Below are 24,714 nucleotides of genomic sequence, written 5' to 3' on the forward strand. Positions count from 1 at the left end.
TCTGTCAGCTTTCATCTGTTTCTTTTCCTGAAAGTATTCAATTTTAAATCCAAAGAACCAGTCCTCCCAAAATATTTACAGTGAAAAAGCACCAAAGATTAAATCAATCCAGAATCACCTCATGAGTAACTAGCCTGGTAAGTTAATTACAGGATTCTTTGTTGCTCTTCCTTATTGTGAGTGAGAGTTCTTGATGCAATATTTTTGGTTAATTGAAGATTTTCTTTAAAACTATGCAAGACAGCCAGCAAATAGTGCATTTATGTATGTAATAGAAATGGTTGTAATATATCATTAAGACACTCCAGGGCATGTTTTATTGGTTCATTAATATAGTACATGCCTTAGGTGTATTCAACCACTCGGGCCCTATATTAATGGACCAATAAAATGTACCCGGGAGTGCCTTAATGCTACCCTAATATGGCTAAGTTTAAATTAATTTTTTCAGGTTTATCTTTTTAAAAATCATTTTTTCCCACTTGGGAAGATATATTCCTTTACAGGGGGAAAGAAGTTCATGGTGACAGAATAAGAAGAAGCAGGATAATAAAAATCTTTTTGTTTCATCAGTTTTCTAAAACGGTTCATCCTTTCAGGTGGTTCCATTTCTAATCTCCTGCTTTCCACTCCCAGTGTCTTCTCATATCTGTCAGAGAAATCAATAATCCTGTGGCTAGGTGCAGGAAACTAAGAACTATTTCTTTTTGGAACCGGAAGATCAAGAGCCAGCAAATGTCATGTCTACCTATAAAAGCCCTGTTACCTTTCAGTCTTTCCCTGGGTCAGAACAAATACTCACCTTGCTTTTTCATCTACCTTCTAGCACCTTGTGTCATCCAGGAATGGTGCTTTCCCTCAAAAGGAAAATGATTATTTAATTCTCTTTCTACTTATCATCCACATTACACTTCTTCACTCAGCTTTTTAGAAACCTTGGGTTATTTAGGAATCCACTTGATAACAGAAATTTGAGGAAATCTGAGGAAGATATAGAAGTGTTTAATCCAGCTCCAAACAGAATTAAAATCTTAGCCTTACTGTGGACTTTCTGGGTGGTATTGATCTAAAAGTTTCCAGTTCCTCCTCAGCAAAAGGATAATAACATCTGTTTTACAGGCAGAGCATGGATACTAAATAAGATAATGCATGCTAACACGAGGTATGAAGCCTGACACATAGTGACCACGGGCTGTTAGTGGTAGCTTTTGTTATTATTTAGGATGGATGACAACAGTTAAATAGTTTGAAGAAATCAGGATGGATGACAACAGTTAAATAGTTTGGCCTTCCCCAAAAAATGCTGACAATTTAGCCATCTAGAGTATACAAAGCAGATGCCCTTCTCACCCTCCTCCTTTTTTTTTTCTATTACTACTAAAGCACAAGACCTTTAAGGGGTGCCCAAGAAACAGAGTATAGTTTAAGGCTTCCTAATTTCTTTACCGATGGTTTAATTTTTCTTAAGACTGTAGTTATGTAGAGATGTTTATCATCACTGATGTCATGAATGTCACAAATAAGTCCTACAATGTGGAAAAAATATCATTCTTGACTAGAACTACAGTCTCTGTCCTCAAAGAAGTTATCTTTTAGTTGAATCAACCAAATATATGAAGAAGTTTAAGTGACAATACAAGTTAGATTGTAAGTGCCACAGGAGTTTGTTTATTCAACTTTAAAAACAATGGAAGAGAGTCCTGTGAAAAAGATTAATCAAAAAAGGAGTCAACCAGGATGTAGGATTTACACAGCACTCTTAGTTTAGCGGGGAAAGGGGTAAATTTTGAACCCTCCATGATGAATTCAGAAGAGAGATGTTGAAGTAATTCACATTGATGAATGGAACCAAAAATAATGCAGTTTCACTAGGGAGCATTTGATGAACAATATTTGAGTCAGAGGAATCTTGGAGAGCACTAGTGGGAGATCCATTTGGGGTACTCCACCTTTCAGGTCATAGAAAACTAATATAGGAATTTTGGTCATGGAGATGACGTATATAAAAGCAGTATTTTTAAAATATGGCAATTGCTGCAATGTCTAGCATGAACTGGAGGGAGGGGAAATGGCATCAGAGAGATCAGTTGAAAGAGGATTATCATATTCCATATTTGAAGTCATTGGGTCCTAAATAAGAAAAGCATGAAAGAAAATGGGGGAAAAAATTCAACAAAAGTTGATAAATATTTCATTGCAAATATGCAAGGGAGAGGAAAGAGGAAGCAAACAAGAAAACCAAAAAGCTGAAGAAATGGGAAAATTCTATAACTATTTGCTCCATTTAATTTGCTTAGCATAGAAAAAATAATTTTTCAAAATCTCATTCTATGAGCCTCACATGATCCTAGAATAAAAAAGGCTGAGAAAGTAAAGGCATTATCATTATTTAAAAATACAGTTAAAAAGTAAATAGCTCAAAGAAGGTGGGTCAGTTGCATGTATTGATTTAACGTATGTGGAAAAGTACACTTTGTCTATTATCATAGCACAAAGTAAAACAACTCTGAAAAGCCTCATTTCTTTCATTTTGCCAAAATGATTTTCTTCATCAGAACCCTGACTTCTTTTTTTTTTTTTTTTTTTTTAATTTTTTATTGGATTATAGGTTTTGGGGTACATGAGCAGAGCATGCAAGACAGTTGCGTAGGTACACACATGGCAGTGTGCTTTGCTTTTCTTCTCCCCTTCACCCACATTTGGCATTTCTCCCCAGGCTATCCCTCCCCACCTCCCCCTCCCACTGGCCCTCCCCTTTTCCCCCCAATAGACCCCAGTGTTTAGTACTCCCCTTTCTGTGTCCATGTGTTCTCATTTTTCATCACCCACCTATGAGTGAGACCCTGACTTCTTTCCACATACTTAAATAACATTTATTCTTCAAGGCCCAACTTCTTGAAGAAACTTTCCCTGACTGTTCAAACATACATTGAGTAGCCTTCCTTCCTTGAACTCCTGGAGCCCTTGCTGAATTAGTCACTTAATTTAGCATTAAATTATGTATGTCAGCAGCACACAAGTCAGCATAATTACTAGATCTCACATTTCACAAAATTTACCATGCCTACTCCCATTTCTATAGACATTTAGAGGAATTTTATATACACTTAGAAGAATGGCTGCATCATTGCAATGTGTATATCTACTCTCAGGATAATTGCATTACAAAATACTACATCTCCATTTAGTGATTCAAGTAAAATATTAATTCATTAGATCAAAATTGAATCTCATTATACCCATAGATTTAAATGTTTTAGAGACTGTAAGCGTGTCTTTTATTAATTTTTTTATCCAATTTGCATGAGAAAAATTACCATAAATATATGATGATTTATTGTGAAATTTCAACAATTATGTGAACCCTTTAAGAAACTATATATTTTAATTGTCCAAATGTCTGCCCCAACTCAAGGATGGTATGGCCAAGGCTGTCCCAGCAGCAACTGCCAGGGTCATGCCTTCTAAGGAGCTATAGCAGGATGAGATGGAGCACTTGGGTGAGAGGGGTCTGCCCACCAGAGGTTGTATAGGGTAAGAAAATCCAGAAAGTCAAGAGAAGCCAAAATCCATTAAGGAAAGCAATGAGTAAAAGCTGGATAAAATAGTATTTGGAATTAGAAGCCAAAGAGCCAGAGGGAGATCAAAGCTGGGGTACAGTGCCAAAAGTCAGAGCTGGGATTAGTGAGAAGAAACCCAGTGGTAGCCTATCAGTTCTAGTGTTGACAATTTAAGGCAACTGCTTAAAAATAGCTTTGGAACATTTGAAACGAGACTTAATCATACTGAGTTAAAGACATTTTTCTCACTTATCTTGACACTCTTTTGTTTTTGCTTTTATTTCTACTATCTTTTGTACGTTTAGACACAGTCTTGAAGATGATTGTTAATTCCAATCATTTGCCTGAAATTCAAATTTTAAGTTTTAGCATCTCTATATTTTCTCTTTACTGTGTACATTTATTTTTTTCACTCTCTATGCAAATTTTTAAAGCTATACATAACTTATAAACCTTGAAACTGCAATAAATTTTTATGATCACTGCACAGTGATATAGGGAAACAATGTCATTCTTAATTAGAAACAAACAAATAGGAAGACAGGAATTTTATAGATTTCCAGTCACATCACTCAAATTCTATGATCAAATAAGAATCTTTAAGTAGATTTCAGTTTTGTCAATAACTATTCTAGGTAATATTTTAGAATCTAAAATTCTCCCCGTGTTCCCCACCATCTCTGTAATTTAGGCTCAAAAAGTGTGTTTATTACAGATGGTCTTCTATACTGCTACAGAAATAATTGCACCAGCCTTTCTGGAAGGCAATTTGGCTATGCATACTAAAAGCTTGCTAATATCCATATCTCTTTATCAGAGAGATCCCATTTGTGCTATATAAATTTTTCCTAAGGAAGCAATCATGGATTTGTGAAAATATTTGTCTACAAGGAGATGTCCATCACATCATTGCTATTTATACCTTTTTTCAAAAATTCAAAGGTACAAAATAAGAGTGTGGCTAAGTAAACTATAAAAAATCTATGTCGTGGAACTAATTAACCACAAAAAATTGTTGTGGAAAAACATTTAATAAATATAGAATGATACATTACTAAGTATAAGAAAAAAATCATTTTCTCACATAGTCTGATCCTTACATAGCATTTAACATCTGATCTTCTTAAAATATTGAAAAAGAACAAGCAATAGGAACCCAGTTGATAAAAAAATTAGCATTCTTTTTTTCTGATTGCTTTTAGAATACAGTATGAGCTCCTTTCTATATTAAAGGTCCCATGGATTATCTAGTTCCTCTCATTCCAACTTATTATTTGTCACTTTCCTTTTCGCTCACTACTGTCCACTAATTTGTGCTCTGTTCCTAAAATGTACCAATAGTCTTGCAGTCTTACAGCCTGGTCATTTGCAGTTCTTTCCATCCAAAATGTTCTTCTCCCATTCACCATCCCTAACACCTTACCCTGACTCTCCTTCTGACCTTACAATAAAACACATCCTCATAGGAGCCCAACCCTCTCCCCAGTTTACCTTAAGTCCCCTCATTAGATATCCTCAAAGAACTCTGGACTCAGTTTTCATAGCATTTAAGTCTATTTTATTAATAAAGTCATTTTGTGGCAATCTGTTTAGTATCTGTTATCTCTAATAGACCAAAAACTTCATAAAGGTATGAAATGTGTATTGCACCTATTAGACCATCAGTAAGTTGAATAAATTGTTGCTGGATATTATTTACTTTCTTCTCATCCAGCTTTCTACAGCAAGCACATATAACTCTTATGTTAAGAAAAAGCTTAGTTGCCAAAAAAGTCTAATCAAAATATTCTAAAACTAAAGAACATCAGGATTGGTGAAGTCCTGGAATTATTTATATCCACATTCCATTTTGCTTGCTAGTATAAACTAAATCATGACTTTAAAATCAGGATTTAATATCTCTGTTACGTTTTTTGAACTTGAATTTGATTTTCTACTTTTTCACTGTAACCATTAGAAGCTCCTCAAAGTAAGAACATAAAATACCAAGCAGAAAGTCTCTCTTTCACTTTCTCTACTCTCTCTCTCTCTCTCTCTGTGTGAGTGTGTGTGTGTGTGTGTGTGTGTGTGTGTGTAAGGTGAAAAGAATTTTGCCTTAAGTAAAGAAGCTACTTCTCAGATAGTAAGTACTAAAATAGGAATTTCATGGGTCAGATAAAAAGAAGAGATAACTCTTAAACTGTGGAATGGTCCATTGGTATGTGTGAACTGATATTATCTTCTCCTACTTCTTTTTTTCAGCCTTGACCTATGTAACAAGGAATTTGGTTTTCAATATTCAGCCAGTGTGAAATGACTGCCAGCCTTCTACATGATCCACAGTCTTAGTCTGTGATTCTTTTTTGATGAGAACAGATCCTTGTGTTTGTACTTGTCTTCATCTTTTTGTCTCAAGTTGCTTCTCTGATTTTTAAGCACATAAAATGAATTTCAACACTTAACAACACAAGAAGTGTAATCAAAAGCTACAAAAATGTTCCAGCTAAGTTTCCCTTTTGAAGTAATAACCAAGTATTGCTACACAGGCAGGCCTACATGGTAGCTTAATAGTATGTTATAAAAATCCTTTTCAACACTAAACAGGAAAGTAAACCTGCCAAATTTACTTTAAAATATGAAATTAATTTCCTGCTGTGGTCTCACTGCCAAAATAATTTCATCCAACGGTGAAGGTTTGTAAGTTGAATCTTTTCCTAAAAATTGGAAATTAAATGCTGTGTTTCTAATTAAGCATCAAGTTACGACTTCTATTTGAGAAAAAGAACAAATATGGTTATTTCCTCTTCAGGGGATCTGAATTGTTCAATACGTGTATGACGTTCTTGATAATATTTTAAGTTTATTATTAATCTGACAGAAAACACTGTTTCATAACTTAGTGTAATTTTAATAAAATAAAATAAAACTGCATTATTATAAATGCCTCTTCTTGACTTTCTGCTAATCTATCCAAATTCAGTGTTTCTGGTGGAACCACTTGAGTTCACATAGATTTATCTTACCCTATAAAAGCACAATTCATTAAATAGACTAGTCTATTTAAACTAAGGCAATTTTATCACAGTCAATTCAATTATTTAACACTGCTTTTTAAACTCACTACTTAGAGCTTTCTTTTGACAAGTATTTCTTTAAATAAATGAGTTGTAATTTAAAGAATGAAAAAAGATCAAGTCCCCTTACAATATATGCAATTAGCCTATAGGGAGAGGTTTTGCTGATACAAAACTAAGTTTGATTTGAAAGTTTAACTGAATCTCAAGTAACAGGAGCCACCAAGATTATTTTTCAGCAGAAATAAACATAAAGAAACTTCCTATGTGCAATTAACTTTATTTTCCTGTGTTGAAATTTTCATTTAATTTCTGGTGCTTAATTTTCATTCCTGTGCTGCATTTTCATTTAAAAGGGTAACATTTTGGCCAAGTCTACATAATTAAACAATCAGTGATCATCTGAATAATTTATTTTAAAGACAATATAATCTGAAATATACAGAACCAACTTTCTCATCCTACTAAATGATAATCTGGTTAGCGACTCTGTAAAGTAGTTATAAACAGTGGAATGAAAAATTTAATAATTGCCTAGCCAAGTGCTAACAAAAGCAAAATTTGCCCTACAGATTAAATGAGCTGAATAAGGAATATTGTCATAATTAAGAAAAAAGAAGTCAGATGTGTTTAGAGCACAGTGTGTTCATCAAGCAGTGTCTTCATCAAGGCAATATCATTAATTTTTCATTTGTGTTATCCCAAAAAAAAAAGGTTCAAAGGAACATTCTACACTGTCTGTCATTCTATGAAAGGATTACTGTGACATGCAGGCTGATTTTGATATGTGATTTATGAAATGAAGCTCATGACTTTTAATCAGATTTCAGGTAGCTTTGCTCCTAAATGGAAATACTCAAAATATATTATAGTGACTCAAAATATATTATAGTGACTCAAATATTTCAGGTAAAGGGAATTCTTGGTACTTGGCCTTTCATATTCTTTTTATTTTACTATAAAGAAATAGCTGAAGATGACCTCATTTATCTGGTATAGCCACTCACCATATTTTAGTAAGCAACTCATTAGAGCAAATTCATTCTCTTAGTATAGATTAGAGGATCAATAAGTTTTATCAATAACAATTGAATAATTGTCAATAAGTAAACTCTTCATTATATTGTAATTACCTAGAAATTAAATGTTATATACTGAGATACCTCCAAAGAGGCAGTGTTAAGCTTAAAGATAGCTCTGTATGCCCTCGGACCTACTTTGTCCTTCTATATCCAACTGAAATACATAAATTTTAATGAAGCAGGAGAATATTTTAGTAGGACGTAAGCTCCAAATTTAACCAATCACAAGTCATAAATCCTAAGAGATAGTCGGGCATGGTGGCTCACACCTGTAATCCTAGCACTTTGAGAGGCCCAGGTAAAGGGATTCCATGAGCTCAGACGTTCAAGACCAGCATGGGCAACAGAGTGAAACCCTGTCTCTACAAAAAAACTACAAAAATCACATGGGCATGGTGGCTCATACCTGTAATCCCAGCTACTCAGGAGACAGTGGCAGGAGGATGGCTTGAGCACAGGAGGTTGAGGCTGCAGTGAGCCAAGATCACACCACTGCATTCCAGTATGGGAGACAGATTGAGACCCTGTCTCAAATAAAACAACAACAAAAAAATAAGAGCCAAATGGAGATCATCCTGAAAGCCTCATTTGGATGTAAAATCACATGTGCTAATTACCTAATTTAAGAGTACAAGGGTAAGCCAAGCTATATCTGGAGGAAAATGAAAGAAAAGTCTACATGAAAATTTCCAAAATGCAGTCGTAATTGTGTGTGTGTGTTTACTTAAGAGACCTATTTCATGCCACCGTTCGCCTTCCACAGCAGATGTGTCCAGTATTCCATCCCAGTCAGGTCTGTCTCTGCCCTAAACATTCAGTTTAATCTTTGTATGCATCACCAGACCAGTGATAAACAGTGGCCAAGACTGAAGGCACCCCAGTGTGTGGAAAGATCCTTGTAGCTGACAAAGCTGATAATGGCAAAATCAACATTTGCAAAATAGTCCTCCATGACAAGGACCTAAATTATTCGTCCTAGCTTCTCAGAAAGTACAAGGATGTATCTCTTTGAGCTATCTCTAAATTCCATTTCTGTACTCTCATTCCATATTGCCAATGGGAATGTCTCCTTTTGTAATTTCCTTTGGTAGCATGTAGTAGATACATGTGATTGTTATTGCCATCTACTTAACATTGGACTTTCATCAATTCACACAGCACTGGGAGACTTGGGATACATAAGAAAGATGAAAGTTGGGATTCAGACTAAGAGTATTTAGACAGACAAAAAGATATTTTAAAGAAGATACATTCACCAGTGTTTGCCAGCAGAACGCTGTCTTGACACAGTCAATATTGGACAAGAGGACCAAAAAATTCCTCAAGAACAATGCAGTTTAGCAATCACTATCAAATGCTGCATTGTATAGATGAGGAAACTGAGTTACAAGAGGTCTAAACTGCCCCATTCAGCCATTTATTAGCAAATCTCCAACCAAAACTCCAGCCCTCCTGATTCCCAGTCTAGTGGTCTTTTCCCTCACTAGAAAACATGCACATATTTTACAGAATATAGATGTAGTTGTTTCTTTCAATTTTGTGAGTTATAAATTGTCAAATGAATTTGGCAATTATCAAATACAAAACATAAAGAACCAATAACAACTAAAAAGTAAGGATTGCAAAGGCCTTTCAGCCACCACATTGAGCAACAAATGGCTTTTAAAAAGGCTGTTCAGACATATTTCATATTTAAAATATTGCAGCAACAAATATTACAATTACAAATTTAATGTCACATATGCAAATATAAATTTATCAGTGAATTCTCAATATTATGTCTTATTTTAAATGGTAGAATTGTTTTAAAATATCTCTAACTGCCTACTAGTTATCTAATATCGGGTATATGCCTTACATCATACCAAAGGTAGTTTGAATAACCCTATTTGACTCAGAATGACCTCAGATTGATGTAGTAAAAGCAAATTATAAGTTACAGAAACAGAATTATAAGTACATGTTAGCCCTTTGATCTTTGTTCAGGTTTGTATTTCAAAAATTAAAGGAAAAAAAATAAGACTCTGTATGTATAGCAAAGAACTTCCAAAAAATTGCCCATTTAGAAATATTTACAAATAGCCTTACCATCTGATATAAATGAGAATGATCGTTTCCAAAAAGAGATATCTTTTCATTCATTCATTCAACAAAAAATTTTTTTAAGATGGAGTCTCACTCTGTGGCCCAGACTGGAGTGCAGTGGCATGATCTCAGCTCACTGGAACCTCTGCCTCCAGGGTTCAAGCAGTTTTCTGCCTCAGCCTCTGGAGTAGCTGAGATTACAGGCAACCACCACCAAGCCCAGCTAAATTTTTTGTATTTAGCAGAGACCAGGTTTTGCCACCTTGGCCAGGTTGGTCTTAAACTCCTGACCTTGTGATCCATCCGCCTTGGCCTCCCAAAGTGCTGGGATTATAGGCATGAGCCACCTCACTCAGCCTCAACAAACATTTAAGGAGCATCCATAATGGCAAGTCATTATAGCAGGTGCTATATTCTTATATTAAGAACATATTTATATTAAAAGACTGTCTCTCTCCTAATTTATATTCTTACTATATATATAATACATAATATATAAGTATAATTACATATTGTATTTATATATTAAAATAATTAATAGTTATTAAAATTAATATTAATATAACATTAATTAAAATTATAATGAGTTATATTAATCATTCATAATATTAATATTTGGTATTATATTAACTTATACTATTAATATATAATGATAATATAATTATATATAATATATTATTTTTTTGTTTTGTTGTGTTTTGTTTTAGGGATATTTATTGCTAGGTGTGTGCTGGCTACTGGGTTCCTGAGCAAGACAAACAAGAGTTTACAATCTTGGGAGAAGCTGATGTTAAACAAGTAATTGCCCAAACAATTAATTCCTGCTGATATGCAGTGAAGGAAAAGAGTGTCATACAAGTGTACAATGCGGCGCCAACAACGGCAGGATATTTCTGGTTCAGGGGATTTGGAGGTTGATCAAGTTCTCAGGTGAGCCTAACCATAGTGAGCTGGATTTACGGAGGCTCCTGTTAGCCTTTTACTCTAATACCCATAAGTCCAGTGTTTCAGCCCATGTCCACACTCTAGATAAAGATGAGGTCGTTCCACTCTCATGCAATATGGCGCCTCTTTCTTTCTCTCTCTTCCTTCTTTCTTTCTCTTTCTTTTTTTCTTCCTTCTTTCCTTCTCTCTCTCTTTCCTTCTTTTATCTTTCCTTCCTTCCTTCCTTCTTTCTTTCTCTTTCCTCCTTCCTTCCCACCCTCTCCTTCTTCCCTCATTCCCCACTCCCTCCCTTCCTCTCTTCCTTCCTCCCTCCCTTCCCTCCTTCTTTCCTTCCCTTTTTTTCTCTCCCTCCCTTCCTTCCTTCTTTCCCTTCTTCCTTCTAATATATTCTTATATATATAGTAAGAATGCAAATAAGGACAGAGACAGTTCCTGCCCATGGGGAGCTTAGGTTCTAATAAGGGACACAGACAGTAAATACTTGCATAGCTAATTATTTGTTAAAATTATATGTGCTGCAGAGTGATGTAGGGTGGGTTTGGGATGGAGAGATAAGAATGGACTTCACTTTGAGATCAGACCTAGTCCAGAAGATCAAGGAAGTCTCCTTGGAGAGGTTCCATTTGAGATGGGTCCAAAAGTTGATGGGAACTCAGCAGTAAGGGGAAAGGAGGAGCGTTCAAACCAGAATTGTTGTGTTCTTTACAGGAAAGCTGGCTGGAGAGTAGAGAGCTACCAAGTTTTGCTCCACACAGATTGTTAGAGTAGACAGGGAAGGACCAGATTCAAAGGGTAGGTTTCAAGATTACAGCCCTGAAAATGAATTACACATGAGCAGAAAGCCAAATAAATGAGATTGTAGGATATGCAGACAAAACTGAGAGAATCGAGGGTGCAGAAGTGAGAGTGGTGTAGAGGGGAGGGAGCTGCCTACAGCTCTTTAGGAAAACCATGTTTTCTGTTGGTTTGACAAGAGTCTGGCCTCAGGCTGTCTTTGACTTCGGTGTCTTTGTAGCCTGAATTATGCTCATCCTGTCTCATCATTCTATGGGTGCTTCCTGCCTACTCCCAGAGGTTAACCTACCAAGTCTGCAGAAATGCATACCACCTAGCTCTGTCCATATAAATATAGTAGAGAGGGTGGAAATGCACAGTGCTTAAATCTTCACTTGTCCAACGGATGTTTAACTCAGTCACTAATTTCCATCCTCACACAATGAAGACAGGTGAGCCTTTGGACTCTGCTACTTCAAGATATTTAATTAAACACCAAGCTATCTCTTTCTCAATATTCTTTATAAAAATATCCTCAAGCTCCTGGATGTTATTAAGAGTAAGGGGGAGGATGAAAGCTGTTTTGGTCAACTAAATGATAGACTCTCATTACCTTCCAAAGAGCTAAATATGATTTTTCTCCTTTTTTATGAAATATGGACAGAGATATGACTCTCAAACCACTTATGTCTTCAAGATTTAGGCAAGCTTTGTAAACCTTTCATACAAAAGTCCGGAAAATTATATCCCAGTTTCTAAGCTAGTCTGTGGTTTAAATTTTTTTCTATAAAAGGATATTAAAAATTTGTTATCTATTTACCTTTCATGGGTTTAACAGATATTGCATTTTTGAAATTAAAGGAAGCTCAAAATTAAACATTCATCCCAATAATAGACACCTATCTTGCAGCAAAGACTACTCTTTATAGAATTTTTCAGTTTTTAGTTTTCTGCTATTTCTTGAAAAGTCTGCCAAGGAAACAAGTAGCATACTTTTTTTATGTCTGCTTCAATTTGAGTCCATATATCATAGTTCTAGGGAAAATGACACCCAGAATATTTTATTATCTGGTTGGTGAATTAAATAGATATAAATTCCCAGCAGATGCTATGCACATGTATAGTTGCTGATTAACATTTCACAAAGTTATAAACTAGTTGTGGATGGTATTTGGGGATTCTGAAGAGGAGAAGAGATGATGTGTTTGTTTATTTTCTTGTTCTAACTTGAGGAGTTTTAAAGGGTAGAAAAATGACGAAAAAGCAAGTGTTGAGAGTGTGACACAAAGGCGATACTATTGCTCCCTTAGATATGGAAGTTTCTCTAAGGAAATTATTACACAAGGTGCTTGCTTAAATTTTGCAAATTACTGATAAAATGCAACTATGGGCAGTCTTAAATAGTTGCCCTTTCAAAAGTTTGTTCATATATTATTCAGAATCCAAAAAAAGCATAGTTCCAGTAAGAAACTGTACAGTATTTTCAATTGGTAAGTACCATGCCAGGTAAGTTTGGCTCAAAAATACAAGTAAACCCTGTATTTCTCACATATGAGCATTTTTGTGCAGGATACATAAGACCATAGAAAACAGTAAGATTTTGGGTACATGGCCTAATTGTCATTCCTTTCCATGAAATATAGAGGCTTAGTGTATGTTTATTTCCGTTTCCTATTCTTTGTTATAGACTAATTTGAATTCAGTGTGCTGAGGCATATACAGGAAGCTGGGACTATTAATAAAGAAAAAGGTGGGACAAATTGAATGATGCCCTCAGCATCCCAATGTTCCTTATGTAGACATTCAGTGCTCTTGTGTTTGCTCTTCAAATCTTCCCATGACAGCAATCTATGTAGGCCTGCTCTGACTCCAATTTTTATCAACTTCTCATCTTAATCAATCCAGCATGGCTGATGTCTGCTGGGTATTTAAAACAAAATCATGCTAAGATGTGAATGTAGCTTTGAGAAAGTTTAAAATACTAAAGTGTACTCTAATTTTTAAGAAAGATTCCTTCATAGCATTTTTTTTCTAATTCATTGAAATTTCTAAATTATGCAAATTAAAAGAAAATGTTAAAGAAACATAGGGCTGTAAGGAAAAGGTATTTGACATTGAGAATCTATCAACCACAAAGAGACTATCAAGAAATCTACTCTGTCAGTTTCCCTGAGCTAGGCAAGATTTTGACAATCCTTTTGCTGTCTCCAAATTTAAACCAACTTCATTATCCACAACAGTTTATGGGTCCATGTATGTGTGATATTGTGATTTATAATAAGATTTGTATATTTGGTCTTCATCCAGTTTCCTGTCACACAACTTCTAAATTGCTTGGAATCTCAAGAGTGGTAAGAGTGTTTTTTTTGTATGTTAATGGGATGACTGGTTGCTGAGTCCCTAGACAACCTCAGAATGAGGGTTAGCCACCAGAAGATCAAGGCTTGGTTAGAGAGTTGGAATATATAGTCCCATCCCCCAAATTAGGGAGAGGGATGGAGGACTGAAGGTTAAGTTGATTGATACCAAGGTCAATGACCTAATCAACCAGGCCTACCTACTTAATCTTACCTAAAAATCCAAAAGGACTGGGTTTAGAGGGCCTCCAGGTTGCTGAACACATGGAGGTGCCAAGAGGGTGGTGTGCCTAGAGAGGGCATGAAAGCTGTGCACCCTTTCCCTAATACCTTGCCCTATGCATCTCTTCCATCTGCCTATTCATTTATGTCTTTTGTGATATCCTTTACAATAAACCTACAAATATAAGTAAAGTGTTTCCCTGAGTCCTATGAGTAGCTCTAGCAAACTCATTGAACCCAAGGAGAAAATCATGGAAACCCCAGTTTATAGCCAGTCAGTCAGAAGCCAAGCCACAATCTGGGGCTTGCAATTGGCATCTGAAGTCGGGGACAGGCTTGTGAGATTGAGCCCTCAACCTGTGGAATCTGAGACTATCTCCAGGTAGGTAGTGTCAGAATTGAATTGAATTGTCGAACACTTATCCGATGTCTACTTGGGGAATACCTTGGCTAGTGAAGGGGGAAAACTCTCACACCTCTGGGGTCAGAAGTATTGTGTTGGCTGCGTGAGAGTAGGAAAGGCACCCTGGCTTCTTCCTCTATCCAATAGTGGGCATATTGGAAAGCAGGTGAAGGCAACAATTCTAGCAGTAGTTTCTTTTGTATGTAAGTAATGTCATTACAAAGGGTGGCAACACTGGTATTTTCAACATGATTTATTTTTAATAAATTTTAAAATGCACAGAAACTCAATACTCAGAAAAGGACATAAAATGGTTAATTTCCTGTAATCTACTGTTTTAACTGATAGAAAGCAAAATTTCAATAGTATTGTGTTTTATTAATGTAATTAAGCTTCTATGTATTTAATCATAAGAGAATTTCAGGTTCCTAAAAAATCCTACAAATATAAATATGACTACATCTGAAGTGAAAATTAAGGATCATAGTTGTAAAATTTCTTTTTATTTTTTTCCTATTATTTTATTGTTAAAATGGAGATGTGTAGAATAGGTCAAAAACAATTCCTGCTGTTGCTTTTGTTATTTAGTTGGTGCATTGGTGAAAGAGGAGGAAGAGAACAGAATCTAGTTAGTTTATACATTTACCAGATACTAGGCATTTTTTTTTTCCAGTTGGGATAACTTAGGAACAAAGCTACTATAAACATTTAGGTAGAGTTTTGGGGGGCATTGCATGTGTGTGTGTTTATGTTTGTGTGTTTGTGTGTGTGTGTATGTGTATGTTTTCTTCTTTATCATGTAAGTGTGTAGAACTGGAACTGTTTGATCACATGGCAAGTATATATTTAAGTTTATATACATTGCTAACCAATTTTCCAAAGTGGCTGTACCATTTCACATTATCACCAGCAATATGTGAATGTTATAGTTGGTCTCCATCCATCCCAGCACCTTGTATTCTCTGCTACAGTATTTTAATTTTAAGTATTCTAATAGGTGTGTTGTAGATCTTATGGTAGTTGCAATTTGCATTTTTCTAACAAACAAAAAATGGTGTTGAGCATCTTTTCACGTGATTTCTTGCAATCACTGTCTGTAGAGTAGTGAATTACCTTTTCAAATATTTTGCTCATTTTTAAATTAGGTTATTTTCTAATTATTGAGCCTTAAAAATATTTATGTATTTTATAAAAGGCCACTTCTCAGTTATATGTCTTGTAAATATTTTCTTGTAAATATATTTGCTTTTTCATTTCCTTAACATTGTCCTTCAAAGAAAGAAAGTTTTCAATTTGAAGAAGTCCTATTTGTCATTTTTTCCTTTTATGGTTTGGGATTTTTATTTTATGTCTATGAAATATTTCCTAACACAAAGTCACAAATAGTTCTCCTATGTTTTCTAGTTTAGCGTCTTACGCAGTTTTAAAGTTCTGGGTTTTATATTTAGTTCTATTTTTCATTTCAAGTTCATTTTTTCATATAGTACAAATATAGGTTGAGATTTTCTGTTCTTATCTCTTATATTTTCAATATTTCTTCAATCCATTTTCTATTCTTCTCTCACTCTTTGCTTTATGGGATCCATTAAACATATGATAGATCATTTGATATTGTCCCACAGCTCTTGAATTTCCCCTCTCTGTTTTCATTTCCCATTCTTTTCTCTGTATGTATTGTTTTAGACTATTTTAAAAACTAACACTTTCTTGATTTTTTTCCTCACCAATATTTTCTTCAGCTGTATGAAATTACTGGCTGAGCTGTTCAAAGGCATAATTCATCTTTCATCTGAAGGAGTTTGTGTGTGCATATATGTTTGTGTTTGTGTGTATAATTCTAGCATTTCTCTTTCACTTTGTATTATGGTTTCTAACTGCTGAAATTTTACACTCTATCTTTTTCATTTTAAATACTTTGACATTAATCACAGTTATTTTTAAATCTTTGATACTTCCAACATTTTGATCATCTCTGAGTCTGGTTCTGTTGACTGGCTTGTCTGTTGACAACTGATTGTTCTGCTTTGCCTTCGGTGCGTCTTACAACTTTTATTAAAGATTGTGTGTAATAGAGACATTATGTGTAATAATTGGATCATTAGTGTAGCCATTTGAGTCAAACTAGTCAAGAGTTGAACTGTATTTGGGTTATGATGCTACTATGATTATTGGTTTTGCACCACAGGCTTCAAATTCTTCTAGTGATAGACTGCCATTGCCTTGAGGTTTAGAATCAATGTTGGGGTGTTTTCTCTGCATTTCTGTTCTACCTTAGTTTTCACCATCCCTTCACGAATTGTCATTTAATGGCTATTTCTCCATCCTTTTGGGCTTCCCCTCCTGGTGGATCACTGCTATTTCTTACTCCATGCTCTTGTTGGAAGTACAGAGAATTTTCTGGATATAATAACCTCAGATATGTGGCTTCCTTTTGCTCTCCATAGTAAAAAAAAAAAAAAACTCTGAGTTGTATCTCTGGTTAGTCTTAGGTAGAAATTTCCCCTAAATCAGCAGCAGCAGGCCTCTAATAGTATAGAAATGGATATAGCTATAAGATTATGGGAAAAGATGGGTTTATTATCTCTCACTTACTGCAAACCATGCAGTAGAATCCATTTTACTTCTATGCCCAGCCACATCAGCTGCTATGTATATTTGGTCTTACTCAGTTGCCACTTCCAGTCCTAGCTGCGCTCACAAAATAGTCCCTGGTCCTGAGAACTTCTGCAGATTGTATGATTTTCTCTTCTTGTAGGATGACAGCAATAGTTTTAATTGTCAGTATTTACTTAAATCTACTCTTTCTTGTGTATTTTGTAATGTAGTCTTCATATCTGATTTTTTCCTTTTTATTCTAATTCCTGAAATCAATCAACTCTTGTATAATTTCATACTCTTTTTTTGGACATTTATTTCCTTAGTTTTCAAACTTTTAATTTAAGGTATCTTTTTTTCAGTATCTCCAGATGCTTTTTGGAGAATATTCAATTTGAGATGTTGTGTTACACTTTTCTTCTGCTTTGTGATTGTTTTTGTTTAGGGAGGATATTTAACAGCTGAAATTATTCAGATTTTCTCTTTTCTTTTTACATACGTTTTATATGAATGTGACCTGCTTTATTCTAGTCCTTGTCAGTGGGGTTACTAGTTCAAGAGTGCCCTCTTCTGTTAGTTTAACAAAACACAAATGTTTTAGTGGGTAATGATAGGGAGGAGAGAGTACTGCCATTTTTTTTCCACTTTCTTTTCTGCTGGATTCTTAATTTCTTCACTCTTATTTCCTTCTTTGCTTTAATTGTGACATCTCCAAAAGTCACCATCTTTTGCTATCTATTTGATTTTCCCAAAGAGCAATGCTTCTCCAAGGATGTCATTGATGGTCTGACTCTCTTTCAAGGCCCTTCCCTGTAGACAGAGCAATCAGCTACCAAGCTCTGCATTCGGAAGTTTGGCACCTGTTCTTGGATTTTTTTCTTACAGAAGTCATTTCTGGGATTGATCTAAGTGTCTCCATTCATCTATTCTTTTCTGTGAAATTTTTAAGCCTCCACTGTCTTTCTGCCCATACTCTCAGTGTCAGGCACACTCTAGAATTTGGTTTATTATTCCACTTTAAGTAATTCAAAAGTGTTGGTGTTTTTGTATCTTATAATGCTTTAATTGTGGGGCCTGCGTAGCTTAATATATACTACCAGTTTGTTATGTGGTCTCAGGAGGAAAATGTTTGAAGAGTAATAAAATCAGGTATTTATCATTAAATGATAGTATATTCATAAAATTAAATATCATATAGTATTAAAACACATGAATTTCTGATAAACATAACATGGATGAACCTCAAAAACATGTTGAGTTGAAAGTAGCTAGATACAAAAGACTATACATACTATATGTTTTTATTTGTGTGTTTTTAGAACATTATTGAAATTCTACAACAGGCAAAACCAATTTACCATGATAGAAATAAGATCTGTCATTGTCTGGGATACGCAGTAGATGAAATCCACTGCTAAAGAGAATGAGAAATTTATTGTAACTTGTGATGTTGAAAATATTATCTATCTTCACTGGGGTGATAGGTGTGTATGTGTGTGTGTGTGTGTGTGTGTGTGTATTCAAAACTTATCAAGTGATACACTTAAAATGTATGTATTTTGTTGTATGTAAATTTTACTTCAGTTAATTTGATTTTTTAATAAAACTCAATATATTGGTTAAATAGCAGATTAGGTAGGGATGAAGAGAGAATTAATGAGCTGAAAGATCAATAAAGTAAAATATGCAAAATACAAAAAGTAAAGAAACTTAGAAAATAGGCCGGGCATGGTGGCTCATGCCTGTAATCCTAGCACTTTGGGAGGCCAAAGAGAGAGAATTGCTTGAGTCCAGGAGTTCAAGACCAGCCCTGGAAACATAGCAAGACCCCATCTTCACAAAAACAAAAATGAAAACAATTAGCTGAGCATGGTGGCAAGCACCTGTAATCCCAGCTATTCAGGAGGCTGAGGTAGAAATGCTTTAGCCTGGGAGGTTGAGGCTGAATTGAGCTATGATCAAACCACTGCACTCCAGGCTGGGTGACACAGTGAGAAACCCTGTCTCAAGAGAGAGAGAGAGAGAGAGAACAAGAGAGAGAGAGTTAAAAAATAGAAAAATAATATTCATCTAGCAAAAATTTCAAAGAGCAAGAATAGGATGAACAAAAGAAGAAATAAGAAAATTGTGAATTTTCTAGAGCCAAAGGAAGAAACACATTGTTATATGACAAAAAAAAACATAAACATGAGTAGGTTAATTTTTCTTCTTCAAAATATATTGCAGTGAAACTACAGAATTTTAAAAACCAAGAAAAAAATCTAAAAAGAAGGCAGAAAATCAGAAGGTCTAGAAGAAAAAGTTAAATAATGAGCAATATTTTTATCAATAAAATTAGATGCCAGAAAAACACTGAAGATCTGTTAACATAAAAGTTTATACCTAGCTAAATTATCACTGAAAACAAAGGTAAAAATAAATACAGTTTCACCTGAAGACAAACTGAGAAAGTTTCCTATTCACTGAGAGTTGCTGAAAATTTTGCAAAAGATGTAATTTAGTAAGAAGTAAGGAAAGCAAGTAACAATGTTGGGGAAAATTAGAAAAAAAATTAGGTAAAGACATTTTGTCACAGCCTTAGGATATAACAAAAAACAAAGTATAAGGCTGGGTGCAATGGCTCACACCTGTAATCTCAGCACTTTGGGAGGCCATGCTGGGTGGATCACCTGAGGTCAGGAGTTTGAGACCAGCCTGGCCAACACAGTGAAACCCTGTCGTTAGTAAAAACACAAAATTAGCTGGGCATGGTGGCACATGCCTATAGTCCCAGCTACTCAGGAGGCTGAGACTTGGGAGCACTGAACCCAGGAGGTAGAGGCTGCAGTGAGCTGAGATTGTACCACTGTACTCTAGCCTGGTCAAGACAGAAAGAGGCTCCATCTCAAGAAAAAAAAAAAAATGAACAAAAAAAATTATTTGAAAGAGACAAGAAATTATATGATTTTTTTTAATTAAAGGGGAAGAAAGACAAGGAGCAAGGAGGACTCTGGGGGAAAAAATATGACATATAATAACATTAACTAAAGAATTTGTGAAGGCAATTGTGTTGTCCTTATAGACATAGTACAATTTCTAAAAGCTGAATGCATATGTTTCATTCCTGATTTGTCATGTTCCAATGTTTTTATTTTGGTAAGTTACTAAAATATCTCAATTTCCTCATCCATTAAATGAAAATAATGACAGTACTCATCTCAGAGGATTGTTTCAAGGAATAAGTAAGAACAGCGTTTCATGGAAGTTGTCATCATTCTTGGTTACTTAAGCATTTCAATTCTGAAAGCTAGTTGGAACTGAATGGGTTTCCTTTGATCAAGTATGTTTCCTCCTAATAATGAAGTTTCTAGTAATCACTTTGTGATCTGCTAGATATGACTTTGGATCCTTAATTTGACTGGCATGTGGCTCAGTTTGCTCATTCATAAAATGGGAATAATGCTGTCCATCTTTCAATTGTTGTGATACATAAATAAGATAGCCAAAATATATAACTAATCAAAATTATGAAGTCCCTATAATTACCCACATGAGCCAACATCATCCAGACATTCTCTCATGTTACTCTCCTCATTACAAGCTCCCCTCCTCCATCACTCACCTCCTTTCTGTTTCAGGAATGTGACCACACACTCCAATATCAGGACCTTTGCACGTGCTCGTGTCCAAATATTGTCATGATTGTCCCTCCTTTCTGTTAGATCTTACTCAAATGTTATCTGTGCAATGAAGAGTTTCTTGACTACTCCATTCTAAACATTTCATATCCATGTTCTAGCTTGGTCTTCCTCCAACATACCATATATTGTATTTATATATCATACCATTTTTCTTTCTCCTTTACTAGAATGTATGCTTCATGAAAATAAAGACTTTTTAACTTTGTTTTCTTTCACTGATGCTTGTCCAACACCTAAAACAGTGCCGGGCATACCACTGGCATTCAATAAATAGTAACTGAATGAATCACGTAAAGGTTCTATCAGACCTATCTTAGGTGTTTCCTCATACTTCCTTCACACTTTCCAATTTCTAGAATTTTAGCAGCTATTCAGACCCTACAATTCAAATCATGCCTGGGCCTTCCAGATAGCAGCTTTGGGTGTGCCAGGCCCTATTCATTAGCTCTCATCGTAGAGCCATGCCTATGAGTCATTTCCAGACTTGGCTGAGTCACCACATCCACACAAGATATGAGATCTGGCATCCTGAGTGACCACCCAACAGGCCAGATGATGCAACCCAAAAAGACAAAGAAGTTAACTCCTTTCTGTAGGAAGAACTTTGAACAACAAGAAATGAGGGAAGAAGGGGAGATGCAGCCAGCTATATTCCCACCCTTTCTTCACTCCTGCAACTACTTAGTGATATGAATTCTCCTTGCAACCAGTCTGGAGATAGTCCTTGGGCTAGGCCAACACATTTGCCAAGCAGCCTACCAGGTCTCTCTGAGGGAATGTGTTCTCTTTCTGGGTCCACAAGCAGGTGTAGTTTTAATAGCAAGAACTTCCTAGCACCATGCCCCCCTCCCAACTCTCTCCACCCAGGAGATTTAATGGTTTATGTTTGAATTTCACGGGCACAGGAAGAGACTGAGTCAACCACTCCAGCAGAAGTTCTAAGGAACTCCTTTCATTGGCCTGGGGTCTTAGAGAAGGTGGGGGTTTCTCCCAGGTTAAAAGTCCCCTTCTTCCACATCCCTTCAGACTCCATATTTGGGTCCCCTTCCATGAATACCCCTTTCGTGGAAGCCATCTTTCTCTCTCCTGGATTTTCCCTCCGGAGTTTCCCACACTCTCTCGTGGAAGCCTGTCTTCTCCTCCTAAACTCCATCTCTCTTTATTCCCTAACACTCTTGTGGAAGCTGCTTTCCTTTCCTGGATTCCATCTTTCTGGATTCTCTTACTCAGTGTGAGGGTTAGCTGTTTCATTCTCTCTCCTTCTCCTGTTTCTCTCTCTCTTTAAATAAATCACTTTCTACAAACACTTTTGAGTCCGGCACTTACTGCGCATTGCACCATGTTCCCCTCTCTCATTCTTGAGAAGGCAGGAGACCAAGAACCTGGAGAAATGTCCTCTCAGCAGAGCTGAGGGCACCCTGAACCCCTGTACCCCAACATTACATCGCTGTTGCATGTTCTGAAGCAAGAGCTAAATGTGGTCACAACCCATTCACATTGCTTCCCATTGCTCCTTACTTCATTTCTCTCCCCCTTTTTCTCATCCTGATCATTTGGCCTGAGTTTTCATCTTCCAAATCAGGTGCCAGCACTGTAATCATAGCCTTAGACTCTGTTTTCTTAAGAACCTGGGCTAAGAGGGAGGTTTTTGAAATTTCCATTCCTTTGGATTCAAGGGGCAAACTACATTAATTACTTAGTAGATGAGAATACAGTGGTAGTAATCCATGTCATTGGAGTCAAACTGAACCAAGTTGAATCTCAATGGTACCATTTCCTAGCTACATGACTGAGCAGTTCACGTGATCTTTCAGATATTTAACATCTCATGTGTAAAAGGAATAATGCGTCTACCTCTTGCTGTTGTGGTGATGACAAAAGGGCATAACACGGTACAATGCCTTGTAATACCCAAGCAAATTTAAACAGAAGTGCCACACTCTGAGTTTGTTGAGAGTCCATTTTCATGGCTGGTGTCCAAGAGTCAACTAGAGCCCAAACCTCTTGGCCCAGAACAAAGGGCAGTCAACATTTTTCTATCGTTTTAGGGTCAGGGGCAGTAAGCAGATTATTACAGAAGCAAAAGGAGCAGGATAGGGGAAGTGCAGGGGGAGGGGGTGCCTAACAACAAAATTCAATTTAAAGTTGTTTTTCACTCAGGATATGGGGTAGGCAGTTACACAGTTGCAGGTATAGGATCTATGGGCCAGTGGGCCTGTTTCTCAGAAAATTGGTTACAAAGATGCCAGGTGTCCCAGACTACAAAGTTCTCAGAACAGAATGCCCTACATAGCTCAAGTTGGGTAAAATGGAGTTGGCAGGATTATTTAAAATTTATTCACCACAGCCAAGCTAGGATATTTCAGTCTGACATAAAATAGTTGCCCATAAGAGTGGTGAAACAGAAAAAGCCATAGTACATTGAGTACTCTTCACAACAGAGTAAGGTACTGTGATTAGTAATTTAAAAGAGGGGATTCAAAGTATGTTGAGCAAAAAAAAAAAAAAAAAAAGCCGTAAGTAATTTCTTACAGTGTTGCAGAATAGAGTGTTAATACACTTCCATACCAACTCATAGGTGTAAAACATTTGTTGCTAAGAGGCCAAGTGAGAGAACAATAAAAAATGACAAGTTCTGTACATCTGGTTAGCACTATGAAACACTTTGTGATATGCCTTTTCATTTGAGGTTCCTAGCAACTCTGAGGTAGGCCTCTTCCTTTTGCATTTATCTACATTACAGATTCTTGTTGCATTTAAGAGAGGTTAAAAAAAGGGTCAAGATTTACACTGTATGTATTAGTTTGCACAGTAGTATTAGCTGCTGTAACAAATGCTAACATTTCAGAACTTGTAACTGTAATTGATGGTCAATGACCTCTTTCAACACAAATATTAATGACTTTTTGTGTTTTGTGTTTTTGCCCTCCTCTAAGGCCTCACAATCATCTGCCTTGAGGAAAACACGAAGAAAATAGGAGCATACATAACTGTTTCTTAACTGGTTTGGCCCAGAAGAGACATCCATCATTTCTATTCACATTCTATAGTCTTGTGGTCGCAGTTATATGGAAGGGGTAGAGGGACATGGGGGCATGGGCTCTGACAGGGTATGTATTTGCCAGTCACCACTCTATGATATGAAAGGTGGCATGAAAGATTGATGGACAGTCAGCCATCTCTGCACGAGAAAGTTAAATGGCAGAGCTAGTTCACCAACCAAGGAACTGTGACACTAGTGCTTGTGTTCTCTCTACTATGCCATATTGCTTCTCAGCAGATATAAGCAACTCCATGACAACTCATCACAAAAACAGAAAATCAGATTGCATCCCTTCCTATTGTAGCCAGTTCTATTTATAAAATAAAGTATTTGGTTTTTAATAAAAAGCAATATCACATTCATATTACCTAGTTGCACATATTCTTAAAAAACTGTAAGGTCTATAAATATATAGTTCATTTGAGGATATGAATGATGTCCAGGACATGGAGCTTTTCATTCTAACAGCTTACAATACATTTTTAATGAACATGTCTAAAATAAAGAGAGGCAAAACTTGGAAAATTAAGACTAAACAATTATTGGTTTACCTTTCACCTGCTGTCTTGATTTCTCCTTAGCCGAAACATTTTAAGGTGAATTCATAATCATACAAACAGAAGACAGAACAATGAAACACACAGACAGTGCTCTCTATGTATATAAAAGTATAATTGTGGTTTACCCAATAGAAATTGAATCCGTAAGGGTAGAAAACCAAAGAATCCATTTTTTTACATTCAAATAGAAACATTTATGTTTGCAACCAAATATTTTATTTTAAAAATATAAAACAAATTCATTTTGTCTTAGAATTCAACATGCAGGCACATCTCAGAGATACTGCAGGTTTGGTTCTAAACCACTGCAACAAAGGAAATACTGCAATTAAATAAGTCACATGAGGTTTTTTAT

General features: G+C 35.8%; 1 long non-coding RNA gene across 15 annotated transcripts in view; it reads right to left on the reverse strand.

Annotated features, from left to right (window-relative positions):
- LOC118152785 (uncharacterized) overlaps window positions 1–24,714 on the reverse strand; it is a 337,652-nt gene that overhangs the window by 223,154 nt on the left and 89,784 nt on the right. For 2 of the 15 annotated variants that reach the window (XR_013534745.1, XR_013534742.1), the window contains exon 3: window positions 8,102–8,219. The exons of the other annotated variants lie outside the window; for them this stretch is intronic. This is a non-coding gene — a long non-coding RNA (uncharacterized LOC118152785). The remainder of the gene's footprint in view (window positions 1–8,101; window positions 8,220–24,714) is intronic. 15 annotated transcript variants of the gene reach the window in all.

This window comes from Callithrix jacchus, chromosome 4 (genome assembly GCF_049354715.1).
Source record: "Callithrix jacchus isolate 240 chromosome 4, calJac240_pri, whole genome shotgun sequence".
In the NCBI taxonomy this organism is placed as follows: Eukaryota; Metazoa; Chordata; class Mammalia; order Primates; family Cebidae; genus Callithrix; species Callithrix jacchus.